Raw genomic sequence first — 18,363 nt, 5'->3', positions numbered from 1 at the left:
TAAAGGACCCTTTTGGCTCTAAAATTTTATGCTGCTTTATGAGTTCAGTCAGGGATCCTTTTCTACCACAAAAGTGTTGGTTCTCTGGGTCTACCCTGGGCAAGAGTATTTTAGGCTTTGGCCAGAGGCCAGCAGAGGCAGCCTAGGCCCTGACTTTCTGTCAGAAGCACTGACACAGGTCCTAATTAGAAATGGATCAATATGGGCCGGTAGCCAGGCCTGGGGAGCCTGGGAGAAGCCTCCCCTAGCTAGGGAGAATCTGATTACCATGAAGTAAGTGGCTTTGGTTACACTTGTCAACACTTCAGTTCTGCTGGTATAGCCCTCTTCCCCTGGGACCAGTGGGCAGGGGCTGCCCTGAGCAAACAAGGAAATGGTTAACTTGTATTCCCCTTTGGTATGTTTTCCTCACCTCTATAAACTTATGATGCTAGGTTTGTAGGACAGGTGTCCTCCTCAGTTGGAAAAATCACTTATTGAATACCTACTAAGTGCTCAGTACTGGTTTAAAGCTCCTTTGTGTGTTTATTTCTCCTCTAACAGCCTACAGGGATAGGTTCGAAAAGGAAACTGAAGCTCAGAGAAGTGAAATGACTTGGCTGCCCCATGTCACATAGCATGTTCTTTATTGTACTACACTACGTTTCTAGTATTTGCAACACTGATTCCAAGCTGATGAACTGTTTTCTACTGGGGCCATCCCTTACCTTTTTACCTATTGAAGTGGAGCTCAGGCCCTCTCCCTGGAGCCCTTCAAAGACTGGAGGAAATTCTTTAAAATCATCGATGAGGAGGAAGGGAGGAGATGCTCTGCTTGCTTTTGCTTTTGCTCTCCTTTCCAAAGTCCCTAAGGAATGAACAGGCTCTAATGGGAGAGATCAATCATCATTTGGGATCAATAGGAGGACTTCCTCTTGCATGGAGTGCAGAGTCAGGTTTCTGATCGGGCTGTGTGCAAGGAGGGGGAAGGGACTCATGACTGGATATTTCTAGGTGTTGTAGAATCTGGGGGCTTAACATGTTCAGCTACCGATGTGGTCATTCAATTTGTTGAGTATTTCCAATGTCTCAGGGCTTGTGCTAGTGCTAAAGATTCCCAGATGAAGACCCAGTCTCTGCCCTGAAAGACCTCACAATCTAGCATCAGAGTCAAACAAGGAAACCATAGTATTCTGTGTATGCCTTAATGGAGGTGTGTGCAAGGGATTCTGGGATTACAGAAGCATGAAGATGGGCTTTCCTGGGGAAGATAACTTTGATCTGTTCTTTGAAGGAAGAGGATGAGTTGAGGCAGGCAAAGCAAAGAGCGCCACTCCATACTAGGGAATTAGCACAAAGAAAAGCATAAAAATGTGACCAGCAACTCCTGACAAAGGGGTGGACATTAACTCAGTCCCTAACATGTAGCAAATCAGATTGACAACCCTAAGCTCTTGCTCCTTGCCAAAGTTGGGGCTATAATCCAGCTACTGTGAATGGCAGTAACACAGGAGCAGCAGGCAGGGAGGAGGAGGTAGATTTATTAGCAGGTGCTGACTGAAACTTAGTTTTAGGGAGGAAACTAAGGAAGGAAGCTGAAGAGCAGCAGCCCTCTGTCGTCTGGGCCAAGCCTACAGAGGTGCTGGGGGTTCTAGGCAGTGGTTTGAAAGCTCATCTGGCCCAGGCACATGTCTTTGGTTCTCCCATGGCAAAATCCTCTGCTCCATTCAGACTGCCCCTCCTTTCTATGTTTTTTTTAAAAAAGAAATTAATGGAATCTGTTCAAAATACCCCTGAAATGAAATTACATTTTTAACTCTAATTACCCTAATTAAAACTTGACAGCCTTAATCCTGAAATGAAAGATATGCTAAGTACCCCATGCCTGTGACAAGCTCACTTACCCAGATGGAATGTTGTTCTTTTCTGGGCTTAGGAGAAAAATTCTTTTGTGTGTTTGTTTTGTTTTTTTCCCATCAGCAATTTAGTCTTTGTCCTCACAGCTTCCCCAAGCTAGGATAGCCATACTTGTGGGCTATAGGCTTGCCCAGGACTTTTAATCTCCATAGAGATCCCTTTGTATTCAGAGGTGATACTCCTGATGATTCTTAGCACATACCTTTGAATTTCCTCTTCAGTTGAGGTTGGACTTCATGCTGTGAGCCTCTCTCTGGGTGAAATCCTCTGGATACCAGGGAACTGTGCTTATTAGAAGACTGTTTGCTGATTTAGGGCTAAGTATGGGTCTAGATCAGTTTATGGCTGGTATTGAGGATAACAGTTTGAGGTCAGGGACAGGGAGCTCTGAAAGTAAGATCTCTCGTCTCTTCACATATCTTGCACAGGCTAGGGCCATCTAGTAAAATGCTTGGTCTTGACTAATTACCTGTGAGCCCCAGGGAACACAATGGGGAGAGAGATGGGACACCCCTTGAAATAGACTGAAGGCTTTGATGCTCTGAGTCATCTCACGCTTCTGTTAGAAACAAAGTTCCCTGTGTTCTAGTGACCTCCTTTCAGCCTTAGAAGCCTGTTCAGTCAGTGGACACTGGACACTGGGTGCTATGTGAGGTACTGCAAGGGATACAGAGTTGAATGTGACACAATGCCCCTGAGAAGCTGACAATGTAGGGAAGTGGGGAGGGAGTGGTGGGTGAGGGGCAGCCATATAGATGACTGATTACATAAGGCAAGCAAAGATTTTTCACAGGTGTTGGTATTTGAGCTTGTTCCTGAATAGGTAATATTGGCAAAGGAATGGAGGGCATTGCAGGTGTCAGGGAGTATCATGGGGGAAAGGTAGGAAGTTGCCAGGTGACAGTTTGCTGTGATTGGAGTATACTGTGCAGGGGAAGGATATGGTAGAGGATAGGGGTAGAGTTTAAACTTTATCTTGTAGGCATAGGGGATCCATGAGGGTTTAGGGCTTGTCATATGGGTGTGTATGATGGATTGGGCAACAGGGTGATTGGAGACAGTAGATTAGTTAGAACAGGTGTCAGCAAACTATGGCCTGTGGACTGAATCCAGTCTGCTGCCTCTTTTCATAAAATTGTACTGGGCTACAGCTACACTTCTTTGCTCCTCTGGGATTGTTTTTATATTACAGTGGCAAAGTTGAATACTACAGAGACTGCTGTAGCCCACAAAACCTAAAATACTTACTATCTGGCCCAATACAGAAAAAGTTTGCTGACTTATGAGTCAGAAAGCAATTATGAAATTTCTGTAAGAGAAGATAAATGTTAGGACTAGGCTTGAAATGGATTGGAAGTATCCAATGAGACTTCTCAGAAGGAACGACTGAATGATTTAACAGAGGACACTTGCCTTGCCTACTTCTAAAAACTTTATGAAGGTCAAATTTGCTGAAAGTCACCATGGTTACAAAAGGACTCGAGATGCCAACAACTCCCAATTTGCCCTTATTAGCTTTGTGACCTCGGACAAATCACTTAACTTCCCAGAAGTTCAGGTGACTATGGTGAATAGACCAAAGAAAAGACTCAGTCCTGGCAGATTCTCCACATGGTGTAGGGCTCTTGCCACTTCTGTGCTTCAGTCTGAGGGCCCTCTAATGGAAAAGACCAGTATCCTCAAATCTGGAACGTAGTTTGAGTGGGATCTGTGGGCAGAGGGTTTTGATCACCCAGAGCAGCTGCTGTTACGGGAGAGGGGCTCATGAGTCTTTGAGGACACTGTGTACCATTCTTCCCTAACTTGTTCTAGCCAGATTGAACTTTGCATCAAGAGTGTTTTAGGCCTGTGTAAACCTAAAGGCTGGATTTCTCAGTCACCTCTCCCAGCTAGAAACTGCATAAGTACCATTTGACATCCTTTATGAATTTCTCCCTGCCACTAGATTGACACCCCTCCTGCCATGCCTCATTCCCCTTTTCCTAGAACATTGTGCATCTGCTCTATAGGATAGGAAAAAACACTAGATGGGGAGACCACAGTGGTGGGTTCCAAACTCGTTTCCCTTTAGCTTTCTTTGTGACTGAAGTCACAGTTTGTTTCATGTCTCTGGTCCTTCTGTAGGCTTCAGTACAAATGGCTTTAGCCATTTCTTGGAATTTGAGATTTTTTTTTCCCCTAAGACCCTAACTTCAGAACACAGCCTTCCCCTACCTCCTACTTTCCCTCCCTCCTTTCAATCTAGAATATTAGTATATTCCCACACCTCATTTGCTTGAAATTCACAGCCTTTGTGAGGAGAGTAGTCCTATCTCTAGCTGTTTTTACTGGCAGGTTCTAGGAACTGTCACTCAGTCTAATTACTGGCATGGAACAGGCCCTGGAGGTCAGGTCCATGTGATCCTAGAGGTTCAGCAAGGCATGATGTTTCTAGGATGGGCAGTCTAGTTCAGTACAGGCAAACATTTGGCCCTGGGCATCCATGATACAGTAGAGGAAGGTGTTGATCCAGGCAATTTGCAGACCCCCCCCCCCCCCCATTTAAAACCTCACAACTCTGAGATAGGTGATATTCCTATTTTACAGACGTGGAAACTGTTTTAGAGGATCATTCAGTAAACATGACTCACTCATTGAGGGTGCAGGGAAACAAATATTCCTTGTTTCTAAGTAAGGGAGAGTGGTAGAGGACATAAACAAGTAAACATTGATCAAAGCTCTAAGAGGATACTTGAGAGCAAGAGAGCAAGAGCAGTTAAAAGTAACTGTGTCTAAGGATACCTTGTTTTGGTGGCAGAGCCTGGGCTCAAACCCAGGTAGATCTGCATTCTATTTATACTGTACTTTGCTGCCTTCCTTGCAGAAGGGTGGGGAGGGCAGCAAACTCAAGTGCAAGTCCAGATTTGTAGGCAGTCTCTGGAGAATGGGCACTGATGGGGAGACTTGGCCTTGGATTCAGAGCTGGGCTTTAGTCCTAGAAGGGCCTGAATTTTTAGGCAGGTGACTAGAGCAGGGGTTATCACATGGACTTGGGCCCTTTTGTAAAATAGAGCACATAATTTTGTAACCTCTAGAAGGTGAAGTCTGGTGGTCAGCACTGGCTGACCTGGTATCCTGGAATACCACAGGGAGCCCATAGTCATCTCTGCTAGGAGAATGGAAGGAAACATTGATATCCAGGCCCTGTGGGTAGGGGATGGAGGTTGCTGTTCAGAGTGATTTAAGTATTTCCTGCCTGGAGTCAATTAGTTTGAGGACTGGATTGGAGTTGCTGAATCCCACCTGAAATGATAGAGCTAAGATAGACACTGAAAGGGAAGGGAAGAGATTTTAGAGGCTGACAGGAGCTGGCCTTCAGGCTAAAAAAATAAGCCTTATTAGATTCTAACATTATTACAGCTTAAAAACTTAAGCCATTTTCTTCTTAGTACAGCCTTTGCAAATACTGGCTCCTTTTCCAGGAGACCAGGCCATGGCTAGCTCTAGGCTGTAATATCCTTCAGTCCTGCTGCTTCACCTTGGGTCCTCTCCTCTGAAGCTCCCAATAGTGCTAGATTTGGTTTCTTCATTTGTGTCATATGGGGATTGGACTAGCAGACTGAGGGCTTTTTTTTTTTTTTTTTTAACTTTTTGAAGTTTATTTATTTATTTTGAGAGAGAACAAGTCGGGAGGGGCAGAGAGAAGGAGAACAGAATCCCAGGCAGGCTCTATACCATCAGTGCAGAGCCTGATTTGGGCTTTGAACTCATAAACCATGAGATCATGACTTGAGCCAAGGTCAAGAGTCAGGCACTTAACTGACTGAGCCACCCAGGTACCCCTAGCAGACTGAGGTTTAAGTGTACTGTCCTTAGCATCTCTTTTAGCCACCAGATCTGAAGTTCATTTTTAAGGCTAACTTTGAATCTTCACATAACTGAACTGAATACCAGCTAAAATGGCACAGATTCTTTTTTTTGCCTGACCATCTACTTGTGATTTGTTATTTATTTTACTTTTTATTTATTTAAAAATTTTTAAATATTTATTTATTTATTTTTGAGAGAGAGAGAGAGAGACAGAGACAGAGCACAAGCGGGGGAGGGTAGAAAGAGAGAGGGAGACACAGAATCTGAAGCAGGCTCCAGGCTCTGAGCTGTCAACACAGAGCCTGACGTGGGGCTCAAACTCATAAGTCATGAGATCATGCACCTTTTTATTTTTATTTTTTAATGTTTATTTATTTTTGAGAGAGTGCAAACAGGGGAAGGGCAGAGAGAGAAAGACACAGAATCTGAAGCAGGCTCCAGGCTCTGAGCTGTCAGCACAGAGCCCGATGTGGGGCACGAATCCATGAACTGTGAGATCATGACCTGAGCCGGTCAGACACTCAACTGACTGAGCCACCCAGGTGCCCCCATCTACTTGTGATTTTAATTTGGGGGTAAAATTGGCATTATCTCTCAGATCCTGGCTTTCCACCCATAACTGAGATTCTTGGGCTGAGTCCATATCTACAGAACATTGCTTTTTAAATACCTATTCAAAATCAGTATGTGAACTTGAAACTTACAGTTCCTGGTTCCACATTGAGGAACCTCCAAAGTCATTCTGTACTGTAGGAAGAGGAAGTGCCCTGATTGGAAGTAGGCATCTAGCCTTGCCACTGACTTCTTCTGTGACTCTGGACAGATCCTCTTGCCACTCTGGTTTTACTGCCCCTTGTAAAATGGTGGGGTGTCTTCCAGCTCTGGTCTCATCAGGGACAGAAAGCCATCTTTGTATACAGTTCAGGTGCAGAGCACTATCTGGCCCAAGCTTTGGTGTGTGGGTTACAGATTATAAACCTTTAGATTCTCCCTTTCAACTCAGAAGGGGGAAGGGGAACCATCCAACTGTCTCATTAGCATGGAGAAAAGAAAACAGTAATTACTTGTTCCTCCCTTGATGATTCCTGCGGGGTTGGTTCTTCTAGGGAAGGAGGAGGGGGAAACTGGAGACAGCTCCAGCTGAAGAAGAAGAGCTGTTAGCTGTTCAGAAAATGCAGAGGCAAGAATGATTGTCTTGCACATCTGTTGTATTCTCTGGACATTCCTCCAGGCAGCCTAGAGACTGCCTGGATTGAGTTTCATCTATTTATGGCACAAATACTGTTCTCATACACGGACATGGATTAGGCTCAAGAGCCCTAATGTCACCTGTCATAAGAAACCAGCTGCCCTTGAGGGCCTCCTTTTGTGATATGCTGGGCATCCTGACAACCTGTCTTTGTTGGGGAGTAGAGGAGGGTTTTACTGAGCTATTTTGTGACCTGGCTGCATTTTTATTATGTTGTGAGTCATCTTTTTAGCCCCCATGGCAAACTACAGCCAGTTGGTTTATTATGCCTGGGCACAGGCAGCTACACAATAGAGTCAGTCACAAGAGTCAAGGTCAGGTATTCTTGTGAGTGGGAGGAGTCTAGGAAAAGCAGGCCTCACAAGGATTGAGGCAGTTAGAGTTTTGAGGCCAAGAGGGTTAGGGGGCAGCTAGAACAGAACTAACAAATAAGGTTGGCAAGCATGGCTCCTGGGACAAAGGCTATTTGTTCAAGGGCCAATCTTACACTCTCTGGATATGGGCATTTTGCACCCTCAAGTGCTGATCATAGCAGAAGTGGGTCTGAGGCCACCTGCAGGTGAGCCCTGCCTGATTGAGCTTGGAGCTCTTATGCTATGATTATTTCCTGGGGCTGCTCATTCTTGCCTTGGTTGCTACCCTAGAGGCCTAGAGAACCCAGCTTCTATTTTCCTTTCCCTCTCCAGAGAAAAATATCACTTCAGCAATACCTTTCAGTCAGTCTTCCTGTAGGCCCTGGAGATTGCTTTTCTCTAAACAGCAAAGTTTTGATAGAAACATGCTATTAAAATTTTTCTTTTCTTTTCTTTTTTTTTTTTTAACAAATGTAGATGATTTCTTTTATCACAATCTTTCCTTAGCCCCCTGAAGCACTCCCTTTTCTTGTTCCAGGCCTTTTGCTTGGTTCCCCACTCTCCCAAAAGCGTTTTATGTCCAGGACTCAGTTCTTCCCCCAATTTTCTCTTAATTCACTTCCTGGCTCCTCTCCCCTAGTTGCCAGCTGTAGTTGTACTCCTGTAGAACATGCTCTCTATTGTTTATTTAAAATAATGTCCTGTGGGAATGCAAGCTGGTGCAGCCACTCTGGAAAACAGTATGGAGGTTCCTCAAAATTCTAAAAAGAGAACTACCCTACAACCCAGCAATTGCGCTACTAGGCATTTATCCACAGGATACAGGTGTGCTGTTTCGACGGGACACATGCACCCCCATGTTTATAGCAGCACTATCAACAATAGCCAAAGTATGGAAAGAGCCCAAATGTCCATTGATGGTTGAATGGATAAAGAAGATGTTGGACACACACACACACACACACACACACAATGGAGTATTACTCGGCAGTCAAAAAGAATGGTATCTTGCCATTTGCAACTACGTGGATGGAACTAGAGGGTATTATGCTAAGTCAAATTAGAGAAAGACAAAAATCATATGACTTCACTCATATGGGGATTTTAAGAGACAAAACAGATGAATATAAGTGAAGGGAAACAAAAATAATATAAAAACAGGGAGGGGGACAAAACAGAAGAGACTCAAATATGGAGGACAAACTGAGGGTTACGGGAGGGGTTGTGGGAGGGGGGATGGGCTAAATGGGTAAGGGGCACTAAGGACTCCACTCCTGAAATCATTGTTGCACTATATGCTAACTAATTTGGATGTAAATTTTAAAAAATAAAAAATAAAAGAAAAAAATAAAATAATGGCCTGACCCAAGGGAAGGACTGCTTCTCTTCAGACTAACTTATAGTCATCTGTGCCATTGTAAAGTGCTTCTCAGAAATAGGGACGATATGCACATCTAGGACATAGTACATGCTGAATCTTGCAAAGGTGTTCATAGCATTGTATTCCCTCCTGGTATTAGGTGTTTTAGTCATTTTTTAAAGGTTTTATTAAGAAAATTTTTTTTATGTTTATTTTTGAGAGAGAGTAAGAGAGACAGAGCGTGAGTGGGAGAGGGGCAGAGAGACAGGGAGACACAATCCTAAGCAGGCTCCAGGCTCCGAGCTGTCAGCACAGAGCCCAATGTGGGGCTCAAACCTATGAACTGTGAGATCATGATCTGAGCTGAAGTTGGCCTCTTAACCAACTGAGCCACCCAGACCCCCCCCTTTAAGATTTTATTTATTTATTTATTTTTAATTTTATTTTTACTTTTTTAAAATTTACATCCAAATTAGTTAGCATATAGTGCAACAATGATTTCAGGAGTAGAGTCCTTAGTGCCCCTTACCCATTTAGCCCATTCCCCCTCCCACAACCCCTCCAGAAGATTTTAAGTAATCTGTACACCCAATGTGGGGCTCAAACTTAAAACCCCGAAATCAAGAGTTGTATGTTCTACCAACTGAGCTAGGCAGGTGCCTCTTTATTAGGTGTTTTGATCTGGTATTTGAGTTCAACCCAGGCTGGACCTGTCATGGCTTCTTGACTGTTTGATACAGTCCTGGAACATCTTGTCCTTTAGGGTGTGGTATCTAGTTTGGAAATCATCCCTCTTTCCTTCCTTACTATAACAACTGGCTGAGAGCTCCTTGGGAAGGCCTGGTAAGCCACGTCCTACAAGTCTGGAACTTGATGGTACACTTGCATTCCACCCCTGCCCATCATTTCCCCAGGCATCTGAAACCAGTAGTTGCTTCATCAAGTATAAAATGGGAGAATTTGGTCCATTTCCTAAAACTTTACTATTGGTACCTATATGGGGGCGGGGAGGGGGTTCTCATTTTTGAGCAGGAGAAAAATGCAAGGTACAGGGTAGAAAGAACACAGTCTTTGGAGTCAGACCTTGGTTTCAGTAAGTTCTGCTTTCTAGCTATGTGGTACTAGACAAGTTATTTCTCTGAGGCTCAGTTTCCTCCTTTAAGATAGGGATAATTCTACTAACCTCAAAAGGTTGTTGGAAATAAATGAAAATAATTACGGTTTTGGGCATAGGACATGATACATACATAATAGGTAATGGCAAATGTGCATTTTTTTTCTCCTGGGTCTTTTTATTGCTTCTGATTTGTCCTTTTGTGGTACTTAAGTGGAATAATAATAACTATCCTTGAGTCACTTTTGCCAGGCTCTGAGCTGTGGGCTTTCCTAAACTCTCACTTATTTCCCTAATACCACATTTATGAAGCAGGAACTATTTTTAACAAATATAGGAAACTGAGGCACAGAAGGTCAGTACCTTGCCTAAGGTCACAAAGCTAGTAAGAGACAGAGCTAGGATTCAAACCCAGGTGTCTGATTCTAGAGCCTGAGCTCTTCACCACTGATCATTATTGATCATTACTACTTTTACTTTTCCTGAGTAATACGTGACTTCTAGTGGTTCTTATTTTCTCTCTACTTGGACTTATGGGGATTTGCATGCATGTGGTCCATGAGCTTTTCTTAGTCTTTTTTTTTTAATATATATATTTTTAATGTTTATTCATTTTTGAGAGATAGACCGTGCAAGTGGGGGAGGGGCAGAGAGAGAGAGGGAGACACAGAATCTGAAGCAGGCTCCAGGCTCTGAGTTGTCAGCACGGAGCCTGACATGGGGCTCAAACTCTTGAACTGTGAGATCGTGACCTGAGCTGAAGTCAGATGCCTAACCGACTGAGCCACCCATGTGCCCCAGGTTTTCTTAGTCTTGGTTGGTGCCTCATTTGATGGAAGTATAGACAATGACCCTGTTTGCTCCAGTTCTTCCTAATTTTTCCGCTCAGAGCAGATCCCTTCAACTGAAGGGTGGTACAGCCCTCTTTCTTAAGAGACCATCCCCTCATTCCTTCTTTACCATTTACATAAAACCAAGTAAATTTACAGTTAAAGTGTTCTTGCCAATCTTTCTGATCCCTCTGAAGATCCTTCAGAAGAGCAGATGCTGTCTCCCTCTTACAGACATGGAAACTAAGGTCCAGGAAGGTGAAATGACTTGTCCAAGGTCACACAGTGAATTAGAGGTAGAGCTGGAACTAGCTGTTATGTTTTCTGCCTTTCTCTACTAAAAATATAGTAAGGAGAGGTGGTGTGTATAATTTGCAGATCAGACCTAAAGAAGGTTAAGCTTTATTAGGACCCAGATCAAATGAGTTCTGAAGGGACCCTGCCTCCATCATCCACATCTTCACCCTCGTTCTTTCATACATATTTGAGGAACACAGCAGAAAGGGAGAATCACTTTCTTCTTAGGATTCAACAAAGCTTTCATGACAGTTTGCTGTGGGGAAGCATTCAGAGGCTGCAGTGTCTCCTCATCCATAAGGAAGGTTGGATTCCCAGGGCTTACTAGCCTGGAATAACCCTTGTGAAGGAGCAGAGGAATGTCAGGACCTGTATGTCTTCTGACTTCTGCAGGTTTTAGCTTAAGCCAGCTGAGGGTTGGGCTGGAGCAGGATAGTGGTAAGAACTGAGGACAGGAGCCCTGAGGAATTTAATTTTACCCCCCCTGCTGGTAGATTTTGTCAGGGGGTTTGGACAAGCAATTTGAAATTTATAAAGAGGAATTCCTACTACTCCTCTTAAAAAAAAAAAAAAAATCCTTGGTTTTGGCACCAGAAAAGAAACCTTTCCCAAAGTCTAGGCCTCGGACATTTCAGTCGTGGCTGAGACATTACCTTCCTTTTTATCTTCCCCCTCCTTTCACCCTTTTCTTCTCCCTCCTTTTTCTCCTATCCAGTCAGCTTCCCTTTTCTTTCCTCACCTCTCCTTTAACTCCTGAAAACAAGAATGGGGAAAGGGTACCTTCAGACAACAGATTAGTAGATAGGTGGTAATATAGATACTGGGGCTACAAGTCATAACTTGGAGCTTGACATTTTGGACATTACTTCTAGACCTCAGAACAATGGTTGATGGAACAGGTGCTTACTCATTCATTTATTTGCTTATGTACAGTGTCTTCTAAGTATAACCTGCCAGGCTCTGTTTCAGATACTTGGGCTATTCCAGTTAATAAGACCCTAAACCTGCCAATAAAATTATAGTCTTATGGGTAAGACATAGCAACAGTAAACCTCCTCTCCTACTCTCTCATTCAAATCATTGAATTTTAAGGTGGGAAGAACTTTAGAGTTTATTTGGTATTCCAGACCATGAAGTAAGTAAACATACAGGCTTTGGAATAAAGTAAAGCAGACCTGGGTTCAAATTCCAGCTCTGCTACTTCCTAGCTGTTTGACCTTGAATGGCACACTTAGCCTTGCCCATGTTCAGTTACCTTAGGTATAAAATGGACCTGCCATCACCTCTTCACATTATGAGGGTTAACTGCACAACACCTAGCTCAGTGTCTGGTGCATAGTAGTAGCATGTGTTTTTCTGTCATTCTGCATCAATGCCTGGCTTAAGTCCTTGTTCCTTTGAAACTTCTAAGGCCATCTCCTGTCAGCCTAGTTTCTTTCTCCATTTTTATAACACATGGAGCACTCTTTGAACTGTTGGATCCTACCTAATATTATTAGTCGTCCTTTACAGGAAGTTCACAGAGTCCCACCCTGGAATGCAAGGAGGATAAGAACTGTTCTCATCCATCCCTGTGTCTTCTATAACCCTAACTTAGAGCTGTGACCATGACCAACCAGGCCCAGGAAGTATTTTTTTGATTGATTGGCTAAGAAGGCTTCTATAAATAAACTTCCGAGTGTTTTGCAGTGAAAAAAAGAGCTATTGAAGACCTGGCCCAAAGTCTTCCATCCTAACTCTTCTCCCACTCCCCTTCTGTTACCATATTGATTCTCACAAAATCCCTGTCCGGTAATCAGGATGGGGATTGTATTCCATTTTGTAGAAATCTGAGGCTCAGATTAGAACCCAGGTCCTTTGTTAGGTGATAGATCCAGAGTAAGGTAAGAGTAGCAGGAATGAGAACAGAAATCTTAACTGACTAGGTCTTCGTTCTCTGGAAACAGCAGGAATCTTTACAAGGAAGAAGGAACAGAAGAGTTGGTTTTGAGGCCTTACCTGATGATGAGACCAGAGTCAGGTCTAGTCACAGTTAGAGATGATTTGAGAATATGACAGAGTGGTGAGAAAGGGTTCAGAATAACTTCATAGATTTGCTAGGCCTTGAAGATTAAGAAGGATATGAATATGTACAAAATTCCGAGTGAGATAACAGCATGGACAAAAGGATGAGAGCTGGAAAGCCCATAATAGAGGTAAGACAGATAATTAGATGAAGGCATACCTAGAGAGCAAAGTTTAGGTGATTGGTAGCTATGATATTTTTTCCTCTTTTTTTCTTTTTTTTGAGCAGGAAAGTGGCCTTGGGAGCATTAGTCTGGCAGTGTAGGCCCAGTAGTTAGAGCATGGAGGGGTAGGAGATTAGTGAAAGAGAGACTGGGGAAGACACTACTGCAACAGTCCTTGTAATGTCAATAATTTTTAAGAAATATTCCAGCATTGCAGGCAAGAGATAGATCCTGAACCAAGAGGAGGTTGACACAGTAGGGAATAAAGAAGAACAGTTTAGATGTAGAGCTCTTAGAATGACAACAAAAAAACCATGAGGATTTGGCAATTGAGGGAATGGGGCATAAGGAAAGGAGAGGTTGGAGAGCATTAACATTTGGAGTCTCAGTACTTGGGAGAATGGTTATATCATTTGCTGAACTGCAGAGGCTGGGAACAAGGAGATGAGTTCAGTTTATCAACATGTTGAATTCGAGGTGCTAATAGTTTATTCCCCTTACTGCCTACCTCCTAGTGCCTCTGCCTTTGTCCTTTGACCTGGGCGTACAGAGATCCTTCAGTTCCATGTATTTCCTGCTTTGTTTCCAGGCCTGGAACCCCCGGGGGATCCCTCCACTCATGTCTTGGAGCAACTGTTTCTCCCTGTCTGAAATAAGATAGTGCATGTAAGATGCTTAGCCTGGTACCTACTCTTTCAAAGTGTGCATTAAATGTTAGTGGCTATTAAATGGCTGTTGTTGTGGTTGTCATCATAGCTTTGTGATCACAGTAGCTAGAGATTTAGAGAAACGTCTGGAACCACCTGGCTAAAGGACAGTCATTTAGCTGGTATTCCGTAAGAAGTCTGGACTGCAAGTAAATGGAGAGGATTTCATTCAGTGTAATGGTAATTACACTGGGTGTAATTACACTGGGTGTAAATGAGGGCTCTGAGCCATATCAGCTAGGACTAGGGTATGAGTATGTTTCCTGTCTTTTTCTTCTGTTTTTGAGAAGTTGGTATAATGTGGTTAAGAGGGCAGGGCAAGCCCTAGAGGTTGGACTTCCTGAGTTCAGGTCTCAACTCTACCTTCTTCCTCCTCCTCCTCTTCCTCCTCCTCTTCCTCCTCCTCTTCCTCCTCCTCTTCCTCCTCTTCCTCCTCCTCCCCCTCCTCCTCCCCCTCCTCCTCTTCTTCCTCCTCCTCCTCTTCCCTCTTCTTCTTTCTTCCTTCTTCTCTCTTCTTCTTCTTCTTCTTCTTCTTTTTTTTAAAGTGTATTTATTTATTTTGAAAGAGAGCATGAGTGGAGGAGGGGCAGAGAGAGAGTCCCAAGCAGTCTGTGTACTGTCAGTGCGGAACCTGATGTGGGGCTCAAACCCACAGACTGTGAGATCATGTCCTGAGCTAAAATCAAGAGTCAGACACTTAACCGACTGAACCACCTCATTGCTCCTCAGCTCACTGCCCCTTCTGTTACCTGTGTAACTTGGGCAAATTTACTTCTCTGTGCCTCAGTTTCCCCAGAAGTAAAATGGGGAAATAACAGCAATCTTCTGAGATTGTTGAAAATCCTTTATTTGTATTAATCTTTACAACAGTGCTTGACATGTGCTACTGTTCTCCACAACCCTAGAATCCCCTCTGTTCCACATTCCAGGTAAATATACTCTTTCTTCCCACCCAACAGAGGAAGGGATGAGTAGAGGCCTGAAGCCAGTTGTAAGAGTGCTTGAAAGTTTGTCCCAGCTGGGATCCAGGTTATCTAAGCCTGGAGGAACCTGGCCCAAGAGGCAGGGAGTTGTCCAGATGACCTGAATTCATTTCCAGTTCTTTTTTTTCTTTTTTTTTTTTTAAGATTTTATTTATTTTTATTTACTATTTATTTATTTATTTATTTACTTACTTACTTACTTACTTACTTATTGGGAGCATAAGTTGGGGAGGGGCAGAAAGAGAGGGAAAGAGAAAAAATCCCAAGAAGGCTCTGCACAGACAGTGCAGAGCCTGACATGGGGCTTGATCTCATGAACTGAACTGTGAGATCATGACCTGACCTGAAATCAAGAGTTGGGTGCTTAACTGACTGAGCCACCCAGGTGCTCACATTTATTTATGTATTTTTAAAGATTTTATTTTTACGTAATCTCTATACTCCCAATGTAGGGCTTGAATTTACAACCCTGAGATCAAGAGTTGCATGCTCTACCGACTGAACCAGCCAGGCACCCCTCCATTCCCAGTTCTGCCACTGATTTACTTTGACCTTGGGCAAGTCATTTAACCTCTGAGCCACAGTTTTCTCATATATAAAATAGGGATCATAATTAATTTCTCCATATATACTTAATATCTCATTCTTTCCCTCACCACATTCTAGCTATATTGACTTTCTTGTTCCTTTAAGCATAACAAGCTTATTCTTGCCTATTATTGCTGCAGGGTCTTTGCACTTGGTATTCTTCCTCTCTGAAACAGTCTTCCCTCAGACCTTTGCAGATCTTACTCCCTCACTTCATTCAGGCTTTTTTTTTTTTTTTTTTTTTTAAATTCTGAGAGAGCATGAGCGGGGGAGGGGCAGAGAGAGAGGGACACACAGAATCCGAAGCAGGCTTCAGGCTCTGAGCTGTCAGCACAGAGCGTGATGTGGGGCTCGAACTCACAAACTGTGGGATCATGACCTGAGCTAAAGTCAGACACTTAACCTACTGAGCCACCCAGGTGCCCCCATTCAGTTCTCTTTCTGGTGGTCACCCTTTGGAGGTTTCCCTGACTATTCTCACTCCTTGTCATTTTTTCCTCCCTTACTCTGGTTTATTTTTCCTTATAGCACCTAGCATGACCTAAAATAATGTATTATCAACCTATCTTTTGCAAAGATATAAGACGTGTGAGAGCAGGATCTTGGAATGCCTGCACTGACCTAAGTTCATCCCTATTCTGAGCAGGACCCTGACTGACTTCTCTCTTTTTTAGGTGAGCCCTATTCCCAAAGGCAGCTGGTGCTGACCCTGTAACCCAAAAGAGGAAATTGAAGGCTGGTGAGTGAGGGTCTTTGGCAACCCTGGGCAAGCTTGGGCCAAGATACAGGGTAACTAGTTTGGGGCTTATTTTTACCTTTAGTACAGGTAACTTATAGGCAATTGATTATTCTCCTACTCCATGTTTGAGATATTGGCATAGGCAGCTTCCTGTGCTGGGAGGAGAATTGAACTTGGCTCTCTTGGAATTGCCATGAGATGGTTTGGGATCATTTACCATGAATAAGGCAAAGCAGGCTCAATTCTTTTTGGCTTCTGCCAGCTTTGTGTTGGGGGTTATCCTGAACCTGGCAGCTAAACTCATTCTCCTATAAGCTCTCTTAACATGACCTTGTAGCCCTTAGAAACTTTCCTGATTTCAGTCTTGACTGGCCTACCAAGCCCATAGGTCAGCTTCAGAAACTAGTTTTATCAGTCCTGGAAAATGTGATTATAAGTGGTGAGGATGGAGCGAAAGAGTTGGGGCTGTGTGAAGGGGAAATCAGGGGAAACTTAAAGGAAAAACCGAAGATGCTGAGACAGGAAGGGAAATCAACACATTAAGAACCAGTTGTGTTATGGGTCTCATTTAATCTAGACAAAATTTATGGATGAGGGAATTGAGGCTCTGATAGCTGAAATAAGTTGCCTGGAGTTCACATTTGGGAATCCATAAAGCTGATGTTAGAACCTGGTCAGTGTAAACACCATTGTTCTCCTTGACTTGGCAGACTTTCCTTGGGCTGTTAATCTCCCTGGAATCCTGATTTTTCTTATAAAGTTAAAAAAAAGACAGACCTCCTTAGGGATTCAGGAAGGAGATCCAGTTATTTGAGGGGCCCAGCAGGGAAGGCAGGAGTTCGGGGTTCCTTCTGAGGCAATGGCATTTCTAGTGAGGGGGCCAGGAGACTAAAAGTTGGAAAGAATCTTCATGCAGTTAAGGCCCAGCGCCAGCCATATGATTATAAGGGGGAGAAAATACCTATAACACATAATCGTAAACACGGGGATAAGCACAGATAGGGACCTGGAGAGCTGGGTTGGAGTTGGGAAACCTGGTTTTTTCCTCTTCTCTCTCAACATCTGCCCTTGGACAATCTCTGCTTCTGTATTTGTAAAATTGGACTGCTTCCCTGCACCCCCACATGTCTCTTGTGTGTACACCAACCCTGCAGGATGTCGTACAGAATCAAATGAGAAATGCAAGTTGGAAAGCTTTGTAAATTGTAAAGCAGCATGACCGAAATGAGAGAAAGTGAGAATAAAGCACTATAAGTATCTCTGGCACCTCAGTCCTTGACCTGTTTGCCACCCCACTCCCCAAAGGAAAAAGGGAAGGTTTTCCTTTGGAGATTTGTGCTGTAAATCTTCTCCCATACTCTTCTCTTCCTCTCCTTGTACAGGTTCTGCCTGAAACTCAATCTTTCCACAAAGGAAGGGATTCCAAGGCACACAGACAAAGCCAGGCAGCATCGGCAGCATGATTTGCAGCATGGGGGCTACAGAATGCAGGTTTAAATGCGCTCACACATACGGGCTCTGATATTAAAGCACTTTTCAAGAGCCAATCCCCAGCATGTGTCTGCCCTCACTGACTAATTCCACTTAGATGTTGCCTTGTTTCCTACTGTCCTGTCAGAAGAGGAAGGCTATTCCTATTTTGGCCCTAAGATCTTTGTCCATCCCCACCTCTCACCCTCCAACTAGTGAAAAATGAACTTATGCTAGAGCCTCATAATCTTATCAGAGGCTATGCTCATCCAGTTTTCCCCACCATCTCTCTCATGCCTGTGGTCAGTGATATAGGCCACTCTCTTCACATTCTGTAACAATGGACATTTTGTTCTCTGTTCTGTTTGCTGGAGGGTGCACAGAGAGGTCTGTCCCCAACCTGGTGCTCTTGGAATCCATATTAGCCAATCTTCTGTCCTATTCTGAATCTTCAGGCTCTTGATGGCACCTCTTTTTGTCTGGTTAACCTAAGTTCTGTAGCTTCTTGCTTTCCCATGGCCTGGTGCTAAGCTTGGACCTTACTGTTACACCACGTGCCTTGTGAAGAATTCCTTTATTGATTGTTTCAAACTATGAATGATTCCACGTGATAAAGTGTCTAGCTTATTTATCTAATGTACTCAAGTTTCTACTAAAAACAAGTTTCAACTAAAAAAAAACAAGGAAGCAAAGCATTGTC

The 18,363-nt window shown here is 43.5% G+C and overlaps 1 protein-coding gene across 8 annotated transcripts in view; it reads left to right on the top strand.

Moving 5' to 3' along the window:
• RALY (RALY heterogeneous nuclear ribonucleoprotein) overlaps positions 1 to 18,363 on the top strand; it is an 87,742-nt gene that overhangs the window by 23,084 nt on the left and 46,295 nt on the right. For 7 of the 8 annotated variants that reach the window (XM_049649960.1, XM_049649958.1, XM_049649961.1 and 4 more), the window contains exon 2: positions 16,129 to 16,193. The exons of the other annotated variant lie outside the window; for it this stretch is intronic. The gene's annotated coding sequence lies outside the window, so the exon portion shown is untranslated. The remainder of the gene's footprint in view (positions 1 to 16,128; positions 16,194 to 18,363) is intronic. 8 annotated transcript variants of the gene reach the window in all.

The sequence above is a fragment of the Panthera uncia genome, assembly GCF_023721935.1.
Source record: "Panthera uncia isolate 11264 chromosome A3 unlocalized genomic scaffold, Puncia_PCG_1.0 HiC_scaffold_11, whole genome shotgun sequence".
NCBI classification, from domain to species: Eukaryota; Metazoa; Chordata; class Mammalia; order Carnivora; family Felidae; genus Panthera; species Panthera uncia.
Note: the sequence above shows the minus strand (reverse complement) of the source record. Positions and strands in the feature narration are given on the sequence as shown.